General features: G+C 47.2%; 1 protein-coding gene across 2 annotated transcripts in view; it reads right to left on the minus strand.

Moving 5' to 3' along the window:
• Positions 1-494, minus strand: part of EMP2 (epithelial membrane protein 2) — a 37004-nt gene extending 36510 nt beyond the window's left edge. Inside the window, exon 1 of one of the 2 annotated variants that reach the window (XM_044978968.1) lies at positions 338-494. The gene's annotated coding sequence lies outside the window, so the exon portion shown is untranslated. The remainder of the gene's footprint in view (positions 1-337) is intronic. The other variant, XM_044978969.1, reaches the window with a different exon arrangement.
• Between the last annotated feature and the right edge of the window lie 15324 nt (positions 495-15818).

Genomic DNA, 15818 nt, shown 5'->3' on the forward strand with positions numbered 1-15818 from the left:
CTCCCTCCCCCCAGGCAGAGTTTCACAGGAGAAGGGCAACACCTCTTTAAGTGCCAACTTTAGAAGGACCAGCTCAGCAGCAAAAGCCTAAATAAAAAGTACTTGTGGATGTGCCATTTCTAGAACTGTTTATTCTAGACAACCCCCTGCTTTCTTGGTCTCTCCCTTTCTTTGCTGGAAAAGCAATTCCTCTCCCTCCAGCAGTGTAGAGATCCCTTTCCTCTCCCCCTCCACTAATTCCCATCTGGCAGCCAGCATTGCTTGCAAAACCTTTATCTCCAAATAAAATGCAATACCGCCACCAACCCCTCCCTCACTAACCAGCGAGGCTACTCACGGGCTGACTGTGGCCTCAGGAGTTGCCCAGAGATCTGAACAGGGAGACGGTGGCGAGTAAGGCAGATCCGAGGGGAAGATGCTGCGGGACTCTGGGTTGTTTTGAAGGTCTGACTCTGGCTCTCTCCAGCCCTCCCTCCCTGGATGAATGATGTCAGAAGCAAACTGGGTGTGGAAAGAAAATAATTTTCAAAGGAGCCTCTCAACTGCCTGGAAATGCAGGGGGGGGACTTGGAACAAACTTTTCCCGCCTGTTTCAATCTCCAAACACGTACAGATAGTTAGATCTCCCTTTCCAGTGTGTTAAGGGTTAGGGTTGGCTTCCAGACTCTTTGTATTGGGGCTCACAGACAGCTCCTGAGGACCAGATTTTCAAATTTCGATCTCCACTGAGACTTGAAGGATCTTCCCTCCCCTCCTTTTTTTTTTTTTTATTATTGCCAGCTTAATAAGCTGGCTTTGTTCAAGAGGGATGAGAATGGTAGGATGCTACAATAATCACCCATGCGATTAGGGAGAGCGCTCACACTGGCCTAGGTTTCGCTTTAAAAAAGCTGTGGGATTTGCAGAGAAGTTACTGTTTGTTTCTGCAGTTTAACAGAGAGGTTCTCAAGCCAGGGCACGCATACCCCTGCAGGTACCCAGATGTCTTCCAGGGGATACATCAACTCATTTAGATATTTGCCTAGTGTTACAACAGGCTACATAAAAGCACTAGGAAGTCAGTGCAAGCTTAAATTTCATACAGTGACTTGTTTATACTGCTCTGTATACTATACACTGAAATGTAAGTATTTATATTCCAATCCATTTATTTATAGATACCTGGTAAAAACACTTACTCTTTTTCAGTAAGTGTGCTGTGACACTTGTCGCTTTGTCTGATTTTTGTAAGCAAGTAGTTTTTAAGTGAGGTGAAACTTTGGGGTATGCAAGACAAATCAGACTCCTGAAAGGGATACAGTATTCTGGAAAGGTTGAGAAGCACTCATGGAGCAAATTGAGGCCCAGTGCTGGATCAAGGCCACACAGATACCCCTGGGGCCCTGCACCGTAGCAGGGTCCACTCACGCACGCAGGATTCAACTGCTGTGCAGACTGACACTACTCTTTGCATGCAGTGTAGTTATAGTCATGACCGTCCCAGGACATTAGCGAGACAAGGCGGGTGAGGGTTAGGGACCCACTTCTGTTAGTGAGACAGATAAGCTTTCAAGCCACACAGAGCTTTACTTCAGGTCACGGAGGGGCTGCTAGGCCACAGCAAAATGATGGAGCAGATCGTTTAGCATGTTAAACACTAAAAATCATGGACTGAGCAGACACTGGATTTATGGATTATTACAACACTCTGTAACCCACTAACCCTTCTCGTTTCATCCTGTGCCTGCAGAGGTGTTAATGGGCCACTCTATGAATGGTCCCTTACAAAATGCGCTAAGTACTTTATGCACAATCTCACCTTGCATTTTGCTGGGAGTACCTTTCCCAGGCCCTGGGAAGAGCTCTGTGTGGCTCAAAAGCTTCTCTGTCACCAACAGACAATGGTTCAGTAAAAAGTATTACCTCACCCACCTTGCGCGACTCCTTTTGTTAGGCTGGGGGTGCCCACCCTCAACCCTCTCCAGAGCTCTGCTCCTCATCTCCGTCTAGGTGGGGTCTTTGCGTATGAAGGGAGGACTTGGGCCTCATCCACCCAAGTGTATTATTTCCCCACCATCTTTACAGCAAAAGGTGGGGGGAGGGGAGGTTGCCAGTCTAGCAAAGCCATAATGGGTTGACAGCAGTAAGCCTTCCCCCAACACAGTCCTCAGCTGGACTGACTAGGCCTCCCCACACACCTGTTATTAGAAGGGAGGGGAAGTAGTATTTTCCCCCCTGTGGAATGGATGAACGAATGCCTGTGCTGAGCTCCAACACCTGCGAGTGTGCACTCCGCCACCCGCTCCTTATGCCCTTCCAGTCACGTATGCAAGTGAAGGGGGAGCTGGAATGAGGGACGAGAGAGGAAGGGGAGAGGCTGTGCTCTTAAGTTTCAAGCAATTGATTCCCCAGAGGAAGAGAAAGAACAGCAGAAAGGGGCTGCACTGAAGCTCTTCGCCTCCCCCACCCCCGTTGGGATTTGGTGCTGGAGCTACAGCAGATGAGAAGGGAGTCTCCTAGTAGCTGCAAGCTGCAGCAGGAGGGAAAGCCCTTCCCTGGCATGTGGAGCAACAGCATGCAAAGGCATGCCTCAGGGGCAGACCAGCAGGAAGTAAAACCTGTCCTGGGCAGGAAGTAATGCTGAGCTCCCTGGGGCAGGTACTGCTGAGTGCTGGATCCGCTACCAGTTGGTGAGCAACTGCACAGCAAAGATACAACTTGCAAGGTAACCCAATGAGACTTCAGCCTCTCGCCTCTACCTTACCCAAGCAGAGGGCCCTGAGTGAAGGAGCTGAAGTTGTATCAGTTGCTACCGTCGCCGAGGGAAGGGGCAAAAACGAACCGAAATAACACTGGTGCAAAACTGTCTTGTACAACACTATAGGCCACGTTGTGCTCATTTATCCCTGGCTTCCTCCCCCTACTGACATGGGGTGTACGTCGGGTTGCAGTCTGGTCCCACACAGTGAGGTTAAAGCGGAACTCTGTTACTTCATGTCTCTGGAGCTATATAATTTTATTTTTCTGAGTCCACAGGTTCTGAGAAACGAGGCGGGTGAGGTAATATCTTTTATTGCACCAACTTTTGCTCGTGAGAGAGAGAAGCTTTCGAGTTACACAGAGCCCTTCTTCAGGTCCTCGAAAGCTCCTCTCTCTCTCACCAACAAAAGTTGGTCCAATAACTTTTCCCACCTTTGTCTCTCTCATATCCTGGGACAAATGCAGCTCCACCAACGCTGCATACGTGGATACTGTTTTTTGTTTGTTTGTTTCCTTCAAAACCTGAAGCATTGTCCATATTCCGTTTTAGGAAAAAATTCCCTGGGGTAGAGTTTACAGTTTTATCTATAGCAAACAAGTAGCATAATAAATCATGGTGACTGATCCATTGAGCAATCACCTATGAGTGATTGCTCAATTATGTCAACCCTAGTGACATTTTTATACCTTAAATGATATTTTGGCACTATTGCCCAAAGGAGCAGCTCCTGCAATACTTAGTATTTACCTGCTGTCTGACTGTGACGGTGCTTGAAAGCATCCACAAAGAGGAAGCACCTGTAATGGTTAGAGCAAGGGACTGGAAATTAAAATGCCTGTGTGCTATCCCCAACTCTGTTACTTCTCTGCAACCTTTGGGGAAGACAGTTATTCTCCATGTCTCTGTTTCAAGTTGGGATTGTTCACCTACCTCTCAAAAATGAGGTAAGAATTAATGGTGGATAGAAAGCTGGCTAGATTGTCAGGCTCAGTGGGTAGTGGTCAATGGTTCAATGTCTAGTTGGCAGCCGGTATCAAGCAGAGTGCCCCAAGGGTAGGTCCTGGGGCTGGTTTGGTTCAACATCTTTATTAATGATCTGGATGATGGGATTAATTGCACCCTCAGCAAGTTTGCAGATGACACTAAGATGGGGGGAGAGGTAGATACGCTGGAGGATAGGGTTAAGGTCTAGAGTGACCTAGAAAAATTGGAGGATTGGGCCAAAAGAAATCTGATGAGGTTCAACATGGACAAGTGCAGAGTCCTGCACTTCGGAAGGAAGAATCCCATGCATTGCTACAGGCTGGGGACCGACTGGCTGAGCATCAGTTCTGCAGAAAAGGACCTGGGGATTACAGTGGACGTGAAGCTGGATATGAGTCAGCAGTGTGCCCTTGTTGCCAAAAAGGCCAACGGCATATTGGGATGTATTAGTAGGAGCACTGCCAGCAGATCGAGGGAAGTGATTATTACTCTCTATTCAGCACAGGTGAGGCCACACCTGCAGTATTGCGATCAGTTTTGGTCCCCCCACTACAGAAGGGATGTGGACAAATTGGAGAGAGTCCAGCGGAAGGCAGTGAAAATGATTAGGGGGCTACAGCACATGACGTACGAGAAGAGGCTGAGAGAACTGGGTTTATTTAGTCTGCAGAAGAGAAGAGTGAGGGGGGATTTGATAGCAGCCTTCAACTACCCGAAGGGGGGTTCCAAAGAGGATAGAGCTAGACTCTTCTAAGTGGTGGCAGATGACAGAACAAGAAGCAATGGTCTGAAGTTGCAGTGGGGGAGGTCTAGGTTGGATATTAGGAAAAACTATTTCACTAGGAGGGTGGTGAAGCACTGGAATGGGTTACCTAGGGAGGTGGTGGAATCTCCATCCTTAGAGGTTTTTAAAGCGTGGCTTGATAAAGCCCTGGCTGGGATGATTTAGTTGGTATTGGTCCTGCTTTGAGTAGGGGATTGGACTTGATGACCTCCTGAGGTCTCTTCCAACCCTAATAGTCTATGATTCTATGATTTGTAAAGCTTGTGGGAATATATGGATGTTAGGTGCTTTGTAACCATGTTGAACAGTACTATTCACAGTTAAAGTGGGCCAAGCCTCTCTATCAGCTTTTAGGATTTGTTCCTTGGCTCAGACATTTCACCAAGAAATGTCTTAATTCTAATGGGTGTATTCGAGTGTCCCACTAAATTGTTGGCCATTGTAGTTCCTTCAGTCAGAGCATCTCCAAGTACATTACTGGTAGGGAAATGTTATCTCCAGTTGACTGTTTAGAGACAGTGAAGCACAGTTTGCTCAAGTGACTCTTAAGATCACCACAAGTCAGTGGCAGAGGGGGGTACAGAACCCAGGTTTTCTGATGTGCCATCTCTTGCTTTCATCAGTAAGCACAGTGCTTCCTTTCATGCACAGAACCTTTCACCTAGTAGATGGGGTGATGACTCCTGTAACCATACCATTAACATGGTGACTACTACTTTTCTGCCATGTTTTCAATAATTGTTTTTTCCCTCCAGGTAATGCCAACTGCCAAACAGCACAAGGAGAGATACCAGTGTTGCTGTACAAGAGTCACAACTAAACTTTTAAGCAAATCTGAAGATATCTCATGGACATAGTGTATATTCAAAATGTCATGAGTGTCATAGCTATATACAATGAATCCATGGAGTACAGACTTTTTACCATGGTTCAATTAACACTTTCTCCTCAATCTTCTCTAAATGGTTACATCGCATTAAGCAGAGAAGGTTAATGAGAATCCACTAGGAAAGTTCAAATCCAGTAGAGGTGAAATCCAGGCTAAAGCTAGCCCTTAACTTGGAGCATTGAAAATGATGACTGTACTGTTGCCGCAACCAGTTTTTGGAGTTTTCTTTATTATGTATGCTCATGAAAGGCTTCTTTTGTCTATTTAAATCTGCAATATTCAACAATAAGGTACAATATCTTACTCTTGCCTCTCCATGCAACTTGGCTTCTACACATATTTGGGCATAAGACTAAACATAGTATCCTGTTGGCAGTATTAAAGTCATTCTTCCTGTACTTCGAATAGCATGCCAACTTCTAACATCCCATCTTGGTATCAAGATCATTGGGTCTCTGTCCAACAGGGAAAAGTGTTAACTTACCGCCATACACCACTCCATCTTCTCTGCTTTCCCCTTTGGTGAAGGTGGACCAAGATATGATTAAGAACAAGTAGGAGCTCCAGTATCTGCTTCCAAGTAGGACCTGAATGGGAAAAGGTACTTCCATCCTTTCGGACATACAAGTCAGAATATTAGTATCCTTGAGTGTTACAGGCATGACACTAGGAAATTCTGCTACTAATACAACAAATTATAATATGAGCATTTAGGGGTATTGCTTGAGCCACCTTTCTTGTATTAAACCAAAACTCTAGTCTCAAAACTGGAGATAACTGCTTTCCTATTCAGATTGATATAACCTAGGTCTATTTGTTATATGCTTTCATTTTTCCTGCAAACTGATGGTATGTCAGATTCCTGTACTGAGTATTTGGTATTACTTTTATTGAAAGAGGGTCACCTACATTAGGGCAGGCTATACTGCTCCTTTGGGATACAAAGTAAAAGGCCATCTAGACCAAGAGCAGCCCTGCATCAAGTTGGTCCCTGGAAAGGATAACATGTTATTTACTGCAAGCATTAAGGAATTAAGTTTGCATTGCTTAGTTGGTTTGGCATATAACCTACTGACTTGCTCTAAGTTGGGGCAGGGCCGCCCGGGGGGGGGGGGGGTGAGTGGGGCAATTTGCCCTGGGCCCTGCAGGGGCCCCCACAAGAACATAATATTCTATAGTTTTGCAACTTTTCTTTTATGGAAGGGGCCCCCAAAATTGCTTTGCCCCAGACCCCCTGAATCCTCTGGGCAGCCCTGCATTGGGGAAGTATAGAAAATGGATACAAGCCAGAGACCATATACTAACAGCCCAATTACCTGAGTAGGGATTTACTCAAGTTTTGAATATTGGGTTCCTTTCACTTGAGGCATTTTGTGTACAAATCAGCACCTGTCTGGAACCCTAAGTAGCTAGGTCCTTGTGTTTCACGTTTAAATGTAGGAAATAGGAGACAAGAATTCAGAATGCCTGTTATCTCTTATAGTCAGAGAGAAGCCAGGGCTCTATTGATCATTATACATACAGGGCAGTGGCTCTCAACCAGGGGTATATGTACCCCTGGGGATACACAGGTCTTCCAGGGGGTACATCAATTCATCTAGATATTTGCTTAGTTTTACAACAGGCTATGTAAAAAGCACCAGAGAAGTCAGTACAAACTAAAATTTCATACAGACAATGATTTGTTATACTGCTCTATATGCTATACATTGAAATGTAAGTACGATATTTATATTCCAGTTGATTTATAATTGCATGGTAAAAATGAGAAATTAAGCAATTTTTAGTAATAGTGTGCTGTGGCACTTTTGTATTTTTGTCTGATTTTGTAAGCAAGGAGTTTTAAGAGAGGTGAAACTCGGGGTTAGGCAAGACTAATCAGACTCCTGCAAGGGGCACAGTACTCCAGAAAGGCTGAAAGCCATTGATAAAGGGCATTGGGAGTAACTTACAGTTCAGACACAGGGAATCCTCCCTCACGGTGTGTGTTCCGCTTATGGTTTGTTACTAGCTTTAGCTACTAAATAAATTAGAATGTGTTTGCCCATGAGTCACTTAGTGTGATTCACAAAAGAATCTAGTATCCTGAACTGGCCTCTTTCTACACAGTCCCTGTGTTCAAAACGTCAGGTTTTGTACAGTCATGTATTCCAAGTTACTAGGTAGGAGGAAGTTGGCAGAGACCTGAAGTGATTGCGTCCTTTGTCAATAGGGAGGACAAACATGTTTTCAATAACTGCATTGTTGCTAGCCTGAGTAAAGAATATCATTAGCTAGTGGATCTAGAGGTAGTTGCTTATACCCTTGCACCTGAAGAAGCAGCCTGCAGAGGTAAATAGAAGGGAAAAGTTGGAACTGTGGGATAAGAGCAGTGGAGACTGGGCCTCTGAATTTTGAAAGGGGACAGGGAGAAAAACCAGTCCCTCATTTCAAGGCTGTGCTTGCCAGCATAAGCATGAACAGCTGACTGCTTGGGCTGAAGAGCTGGAAATTAAGTCATTTAAACCATGCTTTTGATACATACCAAAGCATTTCAGAGAGAATGTGTTTTTAAAAAAGGATGGTGGTTTTAATGAAGTATTTCTGGCTGTGAACTGTGACTAGAAAAAGGATAAGTTAGTCTGTTTAATGCCCCCCTCCACACAAAAAACCCATTACTTCTTAGTAAATTCTTTCTTTCTTCCCTTCACTGTAGGATAAATGGCTTAATCTTTCCAATAAGCACAATCCATTTCTTTCTTGCTCTCTCACTTCCATATATTTTTGGTTTACTTACTCTTTTTTTTAAGCTAGAAATTAGATGCTTCTAGATATTAATATCTTGCCAGATGTGTTCAGGCTTCTCACTGAACACATAACTTGTTCAGTGGTTCCACCACAGGTCACAAGTTCTCCAGGCCTGGGCTGGACTGGAGACCCTGGTGAGCTTATCAACCCAAGGACTGCAAGGACCCAGTGTAGTTGATGAAGGATGTAGTGACTGACACTTTTTCTCTTGGTTTGACTACACAGACATGTCTGCAGTTCTTCTCTTATTGCTCTAGCACCACTGTATTTCCATCCGTGTAGACCAGCCAGTGGTTTTTTCCACTGCACTAGTGAACAAGAGTCAGCTTAGACAGCATGGTGTTAGGGTAGATTCATCTTGTAGAGGATATTTAAGACCAAGATCCTGAGAACTTGTGGTAATTGAAGATACCAAAGCACCTCTATCATGAGCAGCAGTTTTAACCCTAGTGTCGTGAATTTAGATACTTGTATCCAATCTACCAAAATTTCCCACTCAGTCTCTTGGGAGAGGCATGGTTCATTATCATAATTGTTTATTGTCACTGTGCCACTATTAGTTAACAAGCTTCACCACAGCAGTATGTTAATTAACTTCTGTGTAATCTTCCACATCTGTCTGTAAAATCTTTCAAGCATATTCTATATATCCACATTAAGTCATAACTTACTGTTTTAAGACATCTGTATAAAGCTCCCTTTTGGAAGATCTTATTTCTAATAGCATGTCTTGAAGTCCCTTCAGCTGGTTTGATAACACAGTGTACTGAATGAATCGTTCTACTTCCAGCTCCCTCAAAAAGCAAAGGTACAATGAGATTACTACTAGCAGTTACAAATAGGCAAATATCTCCAAATGGCCAGGACACTAGATGGGAGGGCTCTGAGTCACTACAGTGAATTCTTTCCCAGATGTCAGTGAGATCCACCAGCCAGACATGCTCAGGGCCTAACTGATCCCCATATTTGGGGTCAGAAAGGAATTTTCCCCCCAAGTCAGATTGGCAGAGACCCTGAGTTTTTTCACCTTCCTCTGCAGCATCGGTTACTTGCTGGTTTGAACTAGAGTAAAAGATGGATTCTCTGTACCTTGCAGTCTTTAGATCATAATCTGAGGACTTCAGTGAGTCAGTCAGAGATTAGGGGTCTATTATAGGTGTAAGCAGAGTCAGGATGAGCTCTACCCTGACATCTGGTGGTAGATTATGGGGAGTGCAGAGTGGCAGGTTCCAGTATTCGCATTAGCATTTCAGTTATTTGCATGGGCACTCCCACCCCACTTAGCATACCGCAAAGCAGTATGGGATGGTTGTTTTCACAGCTGTGGGAGCCCCAATTTCGTTGTTATTGGGGCAGGAGCAATGAAATGTTGTCACCCCGATTGGGTAAATGGGGAACTACAAAATTGTCTTGTGATGGGGGGTTTCCTTGTCAGCTGGATAGCACTTGCTAGATGGGGCACATGAGTTCCAAAACCCATTGAAAGGAGAGAGGCTGGGGACAGAGATCTGTACTGGGTGGTGCAGGCTTCTTGTGTGAGCCAGAAGCACCAGTTCCACCTGTGCCTCTCTCCACTGTGGAATGTTAGAGTTAATTTTTGATTCCCTTAAGAATCTAGATACAGGTTACTGAGCTGAACTCACTGGGGCTCCCCTACTATGAGCTGGACTCACTAAGAGCTGAAATCACTGAAGAGCTGGACTTGCTGAGCTGAGAGCACTGAGTACTGTGCTTATGAGTGGGGGAGCCTGAAGCTATACCGTGGAGCAGAGCAGCTGGCAGAGCGGAGTGGAGCAGTTTGTGCAGCCACTGGGTGAGTGGAGCCAAGCAGCTCGTGAGGACGGCTGGAGTGGCTCACAGGACAGCTGGTGGACCAGAGCAGCTGGCAGAGCGGAGCAGCCCACAGAGCAAGCGGAGCTGAGCTGTTTGCGGGGACGACTAGTGGAAGCAGAACCCCATGACGAGGCAGGGCAGTTGGCCCCGAACCCACGTAAGGTGCCCCTTTCTACCCAGGCTGGGGAGGGGGACCTCTGCAAAGAGACTCTTGAACTCTGGGGCTGCACTGACCCGGGACAGAGACTTTTGGATTGTGGGACTTTTGGGACTGTGGGTGATTTGGGGGGTTGCTGGACTCAAGGGCCCAGAAAGAAGGACACGGCCCAATTTGCTGGGGTGGGTCTTTGCTCACGGTTTGACCCATGATCTCTAGTTAAGGTATTTTCCAGATTTAATGCTTGTTGTTGTTTATCTTATGTAATTAAACCTTTTCTGCTACACCAAGTCTCTGTGCTTGCGAGAGGGGAAGTATTGCCCCTTCGAGGCGCCCAGGGGTGAGTGTAAGATTTTCCCAGGTCACTGGGTGGGGGCTCGAGCTGGATTTGCATTATGTTGTGGGGAAGGGACCCCTATGTATTGAACCCAGCCCTTGCTGCTATCGTTTCGGCCCGGCAGAAGGGTTACATAGGCATAGGCGCCAACTCCGTGGGTGCTCCAGGGCTGGAGCACCCATGGGGAAAAATTGGTGGGTGCTCTGCACCCACCAGCAGCCAAGCTCCCCGCCCCGCCACGCCAGCTTGCCTCCACCTCCTCCCCTGAGTGTGCCATCCCCACTTCTCCTCCCAGCGCCTCCCACCGTGAAACAGCTACAGCTGTTTCACAGTGTAACAAGTGTGGGAGGGAGGAGCGGGAATGCGGCAGGGCCGGGGCAGGGATTTGGGGAAAGAGTCCAATAGGGGCAGGGAGGGGGCAGGGCTGGGGTGGGGACTTTGAGGAAGGGGTTGGAATGGGGGGGCATGGACGGGAAGGGGCAGGGCAGGGGAGGAGTCGGGGTGGGGTGGGGTGGGGGGGCACGAGCACCCACCAGCGCCAGGAGAAGTGGGCACCTATGATTACAGAGGTGGGTGGGTGAGGTTCTGTGGCCTCCAATGTGCGGGAAGTCAGACTAGATGACCACGATGATCCCTTCTGGTATAAACTCTGAGACCTAAATGCTTTATTCATATTTGAAGGAAGCATTTCCCCCTGTTACTCATGAGAGTCTGAACTTCTAATGCACTGTGCAGAGGCTGAGAGCCAGATGCATCCTCCCCCAACCCTCTTTCATGAGCCAAATGACTGGTTTTACATGAAGGTTTACAAATGTACTGGGTGTGACTGCCTTGGCAGACATAAATGCTTTCAGGACTGGGACATAAATATGGGTATGGAAGTCTTAATTAGGCACCCAGATTGGAAAATTTAAGCCGTAAGCTTTTTTGTGTCACTTCAATTACTGATGAGAAATAAGTGATAGACTAGGACCTGAGATTATAATATTAAAAGTTAATTAGTAATTATTTTTCTGCTTTTAAAAAATGAATATCTACTTACCTTTTTGTAAAGTTTCCTTCTCTTGGTTCCATAGATAATTTCAGGATACTCATTTCTGAGGAGGAAGCAGAGAGATTTTACTACATGATCCTGTTACTCTAACATAAAAATCTAGAACCCCTCTTATTTTCTCCCCATTGTCTGTAACTGAAGTATTTGTACAATTACTCCAATCCTGGACAAGGGTTAGTAATGAAAGAAACCCTCATTTTTGATGTATAGGATACCACCACTGGAAGGTACACAACAAAGTGTATAAAACAAAACAATTACTTACAAAAATTCAAAATACCTTATAATCCTATGGCTTAAAATTTACCATTACTATTTTTTTAATAGTTACCTGGTTAGTCTACTGCTTCTTTGAAACCCACAGCAATGACCGAGCTTGCACCTCAGGCCTTGTCTACACTACAGGACTATTTCGAATCTACTTAATTCGAATTTGTGGATTCGACCTTATGAAGTCGAATTTGTGTATCCATACTAAATACACTAATTCGAACTTCTGAGTCCACATTAACGGGGCCGGCGTCGACTTTCGAAGCGGTGTGGGAAGCTATCCCACAGTTCCCGCAGTCCCCGCTGCCCATTGGAATGCTGGGTAGAGCCCCCAATGCCTGCTGGGGGAAAAAATGTGTCGAGGGTGGTTTTGGGTAACTGTCGTCATTGAACCGTCAATCACGCCCTCACTCCCTCCCTCCCTGAAAGCGCCTGCGGGCAATCTGTTCGTGCACTTTTCTGGTCAGTGACAGCGTGGACGCCACAGCACTGCAAGCATGGAGCCCGCTGCGATCCTCGCCGTTTTCTCCTCCTCGCACTTTATCGTCCACCTCTTCCACATTCAGCTGCTGAGAAATTGGGCTACTTTTCAATGGTTCTGCAAGCACTGGGGGACCATAGGGGACGTTTTACCAACATGAACGTCGTATGGCCGGGCAAGGTTCCTGATGCGTGTGTTCTCAGGAACTGTGGGCTGCTCAGACGCCTGCTGGAAGGTAGTTTCTTCCCGTACCACGAAATAACTGTTGTGGATGTGCATTTGCCTATAGTGATCCTCGGTGACCCAGCCTGCCCGCTAATGCACTTGCTCATGAAGCCCTATACAGGCGCCTGGGACAGCGACAAGGAACTCTTTAAATACCAGCGAGCAGCGTGACCTGTGACTGTTCAGTTTCTTTACAGAGAAGCTGAACCTGCCCCTGTTTCTTTACCCAGTTACTGTTGACTCTCCTCTTCGGTTAAATACCCCGTTCTCCCCGTTTCCTCCACTTCCAAGACACGTGTAAAAATAAAATACATGTCACACTGTTACTGAGGAGAGGTTTCTTTATTCATGACTTTTCGTTAAAGGGTCGAAACTGGAACGCAGACTGCGGTGGGTAGGGTGTGCGCTGATGTAAAGACCGCCTCTAAACTCAAGGAATGACAGGCTCCTGCTCATACAGCGGTCCGCATTGCCGGACTGCTTGTTTCAACGGAGCCTGCCATCCCTCCTTTTTGGGATTCTGTGTGCGGGGGGCTATGTGGCCTTGTGGCGGAGGAGGACGGATACAGATTCCTCTGCTGCGTGACTCAGCGGTCCACGACAAGGACCGCTGTATAAGATCTGTACCTGCCCTCCCCCGCTAAAAAGTCACATCCCCACCGCCCACACAGAACCTGGAAACCACCTCCCATACCGACCACGGTGCCTGCTGACTGCACTGTGTGTGTTACCCGCTGCTGATCCGGCCCCCGTGTCTGTACCCTGCGAAAGGTGCCTGTCCTATGCAATTAGCAACGCACTTCCCCACGCACCCCATTCAAACACAGTCTTCAGTGAAGAAACATGACGGAAACAGTACTTAACAGCAAAGTATTTTTATTACTTAAGTACACAGTTATGGGATGGGACTGGGATTGGGACTTGTTTGAGTCCGGAAGGGAAGGACTTATGCAAATGTAGGGTAGGAGAGCTTTTGGTTACTTGAGCACTCTGCTGGGGTGCAGTGACAGTATTCACGGCCCAGGGCAGGCATCCTCCTGGTTATTTGAGGTGAGGGGGGAATGTGACTTTGTGGCGGGGGAGGGCAGTTGCAGAGATACTGCCGGGGGCTCTGTCCTGCAGCGGTCCTGCAGAACATACACAAGTCGCCGGAGCGTGTCCGTTTGCTCCCTCAGTAGTACAAGCATTGCTTGAGTCGCCTGCTTGTGTTCCTCACGCCACCTCTCCTCCCATTCGCTGTGTGAGCGCTGGTACAGAGAGACTTTCTCCCTCCACTGCCTCTGCTGGTCCGCCTCGGCTAGGTAGCAGCCCACACATTCATCGAAAATCGTGTCCCTTGTCTTTTTCTTTCGCCGCCTAATCTTCGCCAGCCTCTGCGAGGTGGATGCTGTGGCAGGTCTGGAGACAGTGGAAGCTGTGAGATGGGAAACAGTTAGTTAATTCCTTGCAATGATACTTTTTTGCGAACAATTAACTGAGTCTAGGCTGTCTCTGTGAATTTTTTGTTGAGACCCCTGTGCCTGCTGTTGCACAAATCATTTGCGCGGTGGATTCTGGGTACATGTCGCCAGTCATTCCTTCCTCCGGGAAAGCAATGGCAGACAATCATTTCGAGCACGTTTTCCATGAAATGCCCTGGCACACGCCATAGCGTGGCAACAATGGACCCTATTTTGCCTTTTGTATATGTCACCGTATGTGTACTGGATGCCGCTGACAGAGGCGGACCAGCAGCGCTACACAGCAGCATGCTTATGCTTTTGCATGACAGCAGCGATGGTTACCAGGCATACTGCACCGTCTACCATACCATGAACTGGTAAGAAGACGGTAATAAGATGGTCATGGTTACCTGTCCTTTTGCACTGCGCCATTTGGTGCTGTCATAAGTGCCCCTGGTCGATCAGCCAGGGGCGCAAAAGCAAAATTTGGGAATGACTCCCCGAGTCAATCCCTCCTTTTTGGGTATCTAAAAATAGAATCAGTCCTGCCTAGATTATGGGCAAGTGTACTAGAGAACCACTGTATCATACAACCAGAGACCACAGCTGCTCTCTGTCCAATCCTGCATAAATTTTGAGCTGAACGCTATTCACAGGGTGTGCTCCTGAAACAACCCCAGCTGTTCATTCCGTTCTTCCCCCAGCCTTCCTGGGTTCCAATACCATTGTCCCCCCACTTGTGTGATGAAGTAATATAGAATGCATGAATAAGACACAGGTAGTCGTTTGTGAGAAATGAGTGGAAGGAAGCCTCCAGCTGCAATGATAGTCCAGAGATGACATTAAGGGGTGTGGAGGAGGGAGCCACTCATCCCTCTGCTAGTCCAGGGGCAATTGAATCTTTTCTTTACAATGAAGGGTGGGGGCTGATGGAGCTCAGCCCCCTGTTGCAATGATGAGGACGGTTACCAGCCATACTGCACCATCTACCATGAAAAATTAGCAACAGGCGGCCTTGACCGACCGGTCCCAAGCAAGTTGGTACGGTTGTCATGGTTACCAGCCCTTTTGCACTGCCCCATGTGCCAATAGGCTGATGGTACAAAAAGATGGAAATGCATCCTCATCATCAGCCATCCATAGCGTGGGGGGAGCAAGGATGTTGGTGTTGAGTGCTGCACCATCGCGTCTATCTGCAGCATTCAGTACAGATACGGTGACATGTAAAAGAGTCAACAGAGGATTGTTTTCCCTTTAACTTCTGGGGGTCGGGGGGCTGCGTAAATTGCCGAGCTATGCCCCGACCCACCGCGGACACTGTGTTTGACCCTAGAAGCATTTGGAGATCAGCCAAGAATGCAAATGCTTTTCGGAGACAGCAGGAACTGTGGGATACCTTGCGTCCTCGTTCCCCCCTCCCTCCATGAGCGTCCATTTGATTCTTTGGCTTTCCGTTACGCTCGTCACGCAGCTGCGTGCTGAGTCTGTGCTATGCCGTCTGTCCGTTTATTTATTAAAAATACTTTGGACCAGGCGTAACGTAACATTTCTTCCCCTACTTAGATGCAGGAGTCTCCGAGCGAGATCACCGTGAGGACGGGCACTGAAGGAGATAGAGAGCGCATGCTGCGTGAAATCTAGCACGAACCACGGACCTATGCAGCCGTGCTCTGGGAGGCAGTGCTCCCTGAATACCGCGTGAAAGCCTCGCGCGGAAAAGTGTGCTACCACGGAGCACCCAATAAGGCAGCTCTCCCCAGGAACCTCCTGCTGATGCTTATCGATTAACGGCAGGAGAGCTTCGTGGCATTCTCCCAGGAGGATTTCTGTTCTAT

The sequence above is a fragment of the Mauremys mutica genome, chromosome 11, assembly GCF_020497125.1.
Source record: "Mauremys mutica isolate MM-2020 ecotype Southern chromosome 11, ASM2049712v1, whole genome shotgun sequence".
In the NCBI taxonomy this organism is placed as follows: domain Eukaryota; kingdom Metazoa; phylum Chordata; order Testudines; family Geoemydidae; genus Mauremys; species Mauremys mutica.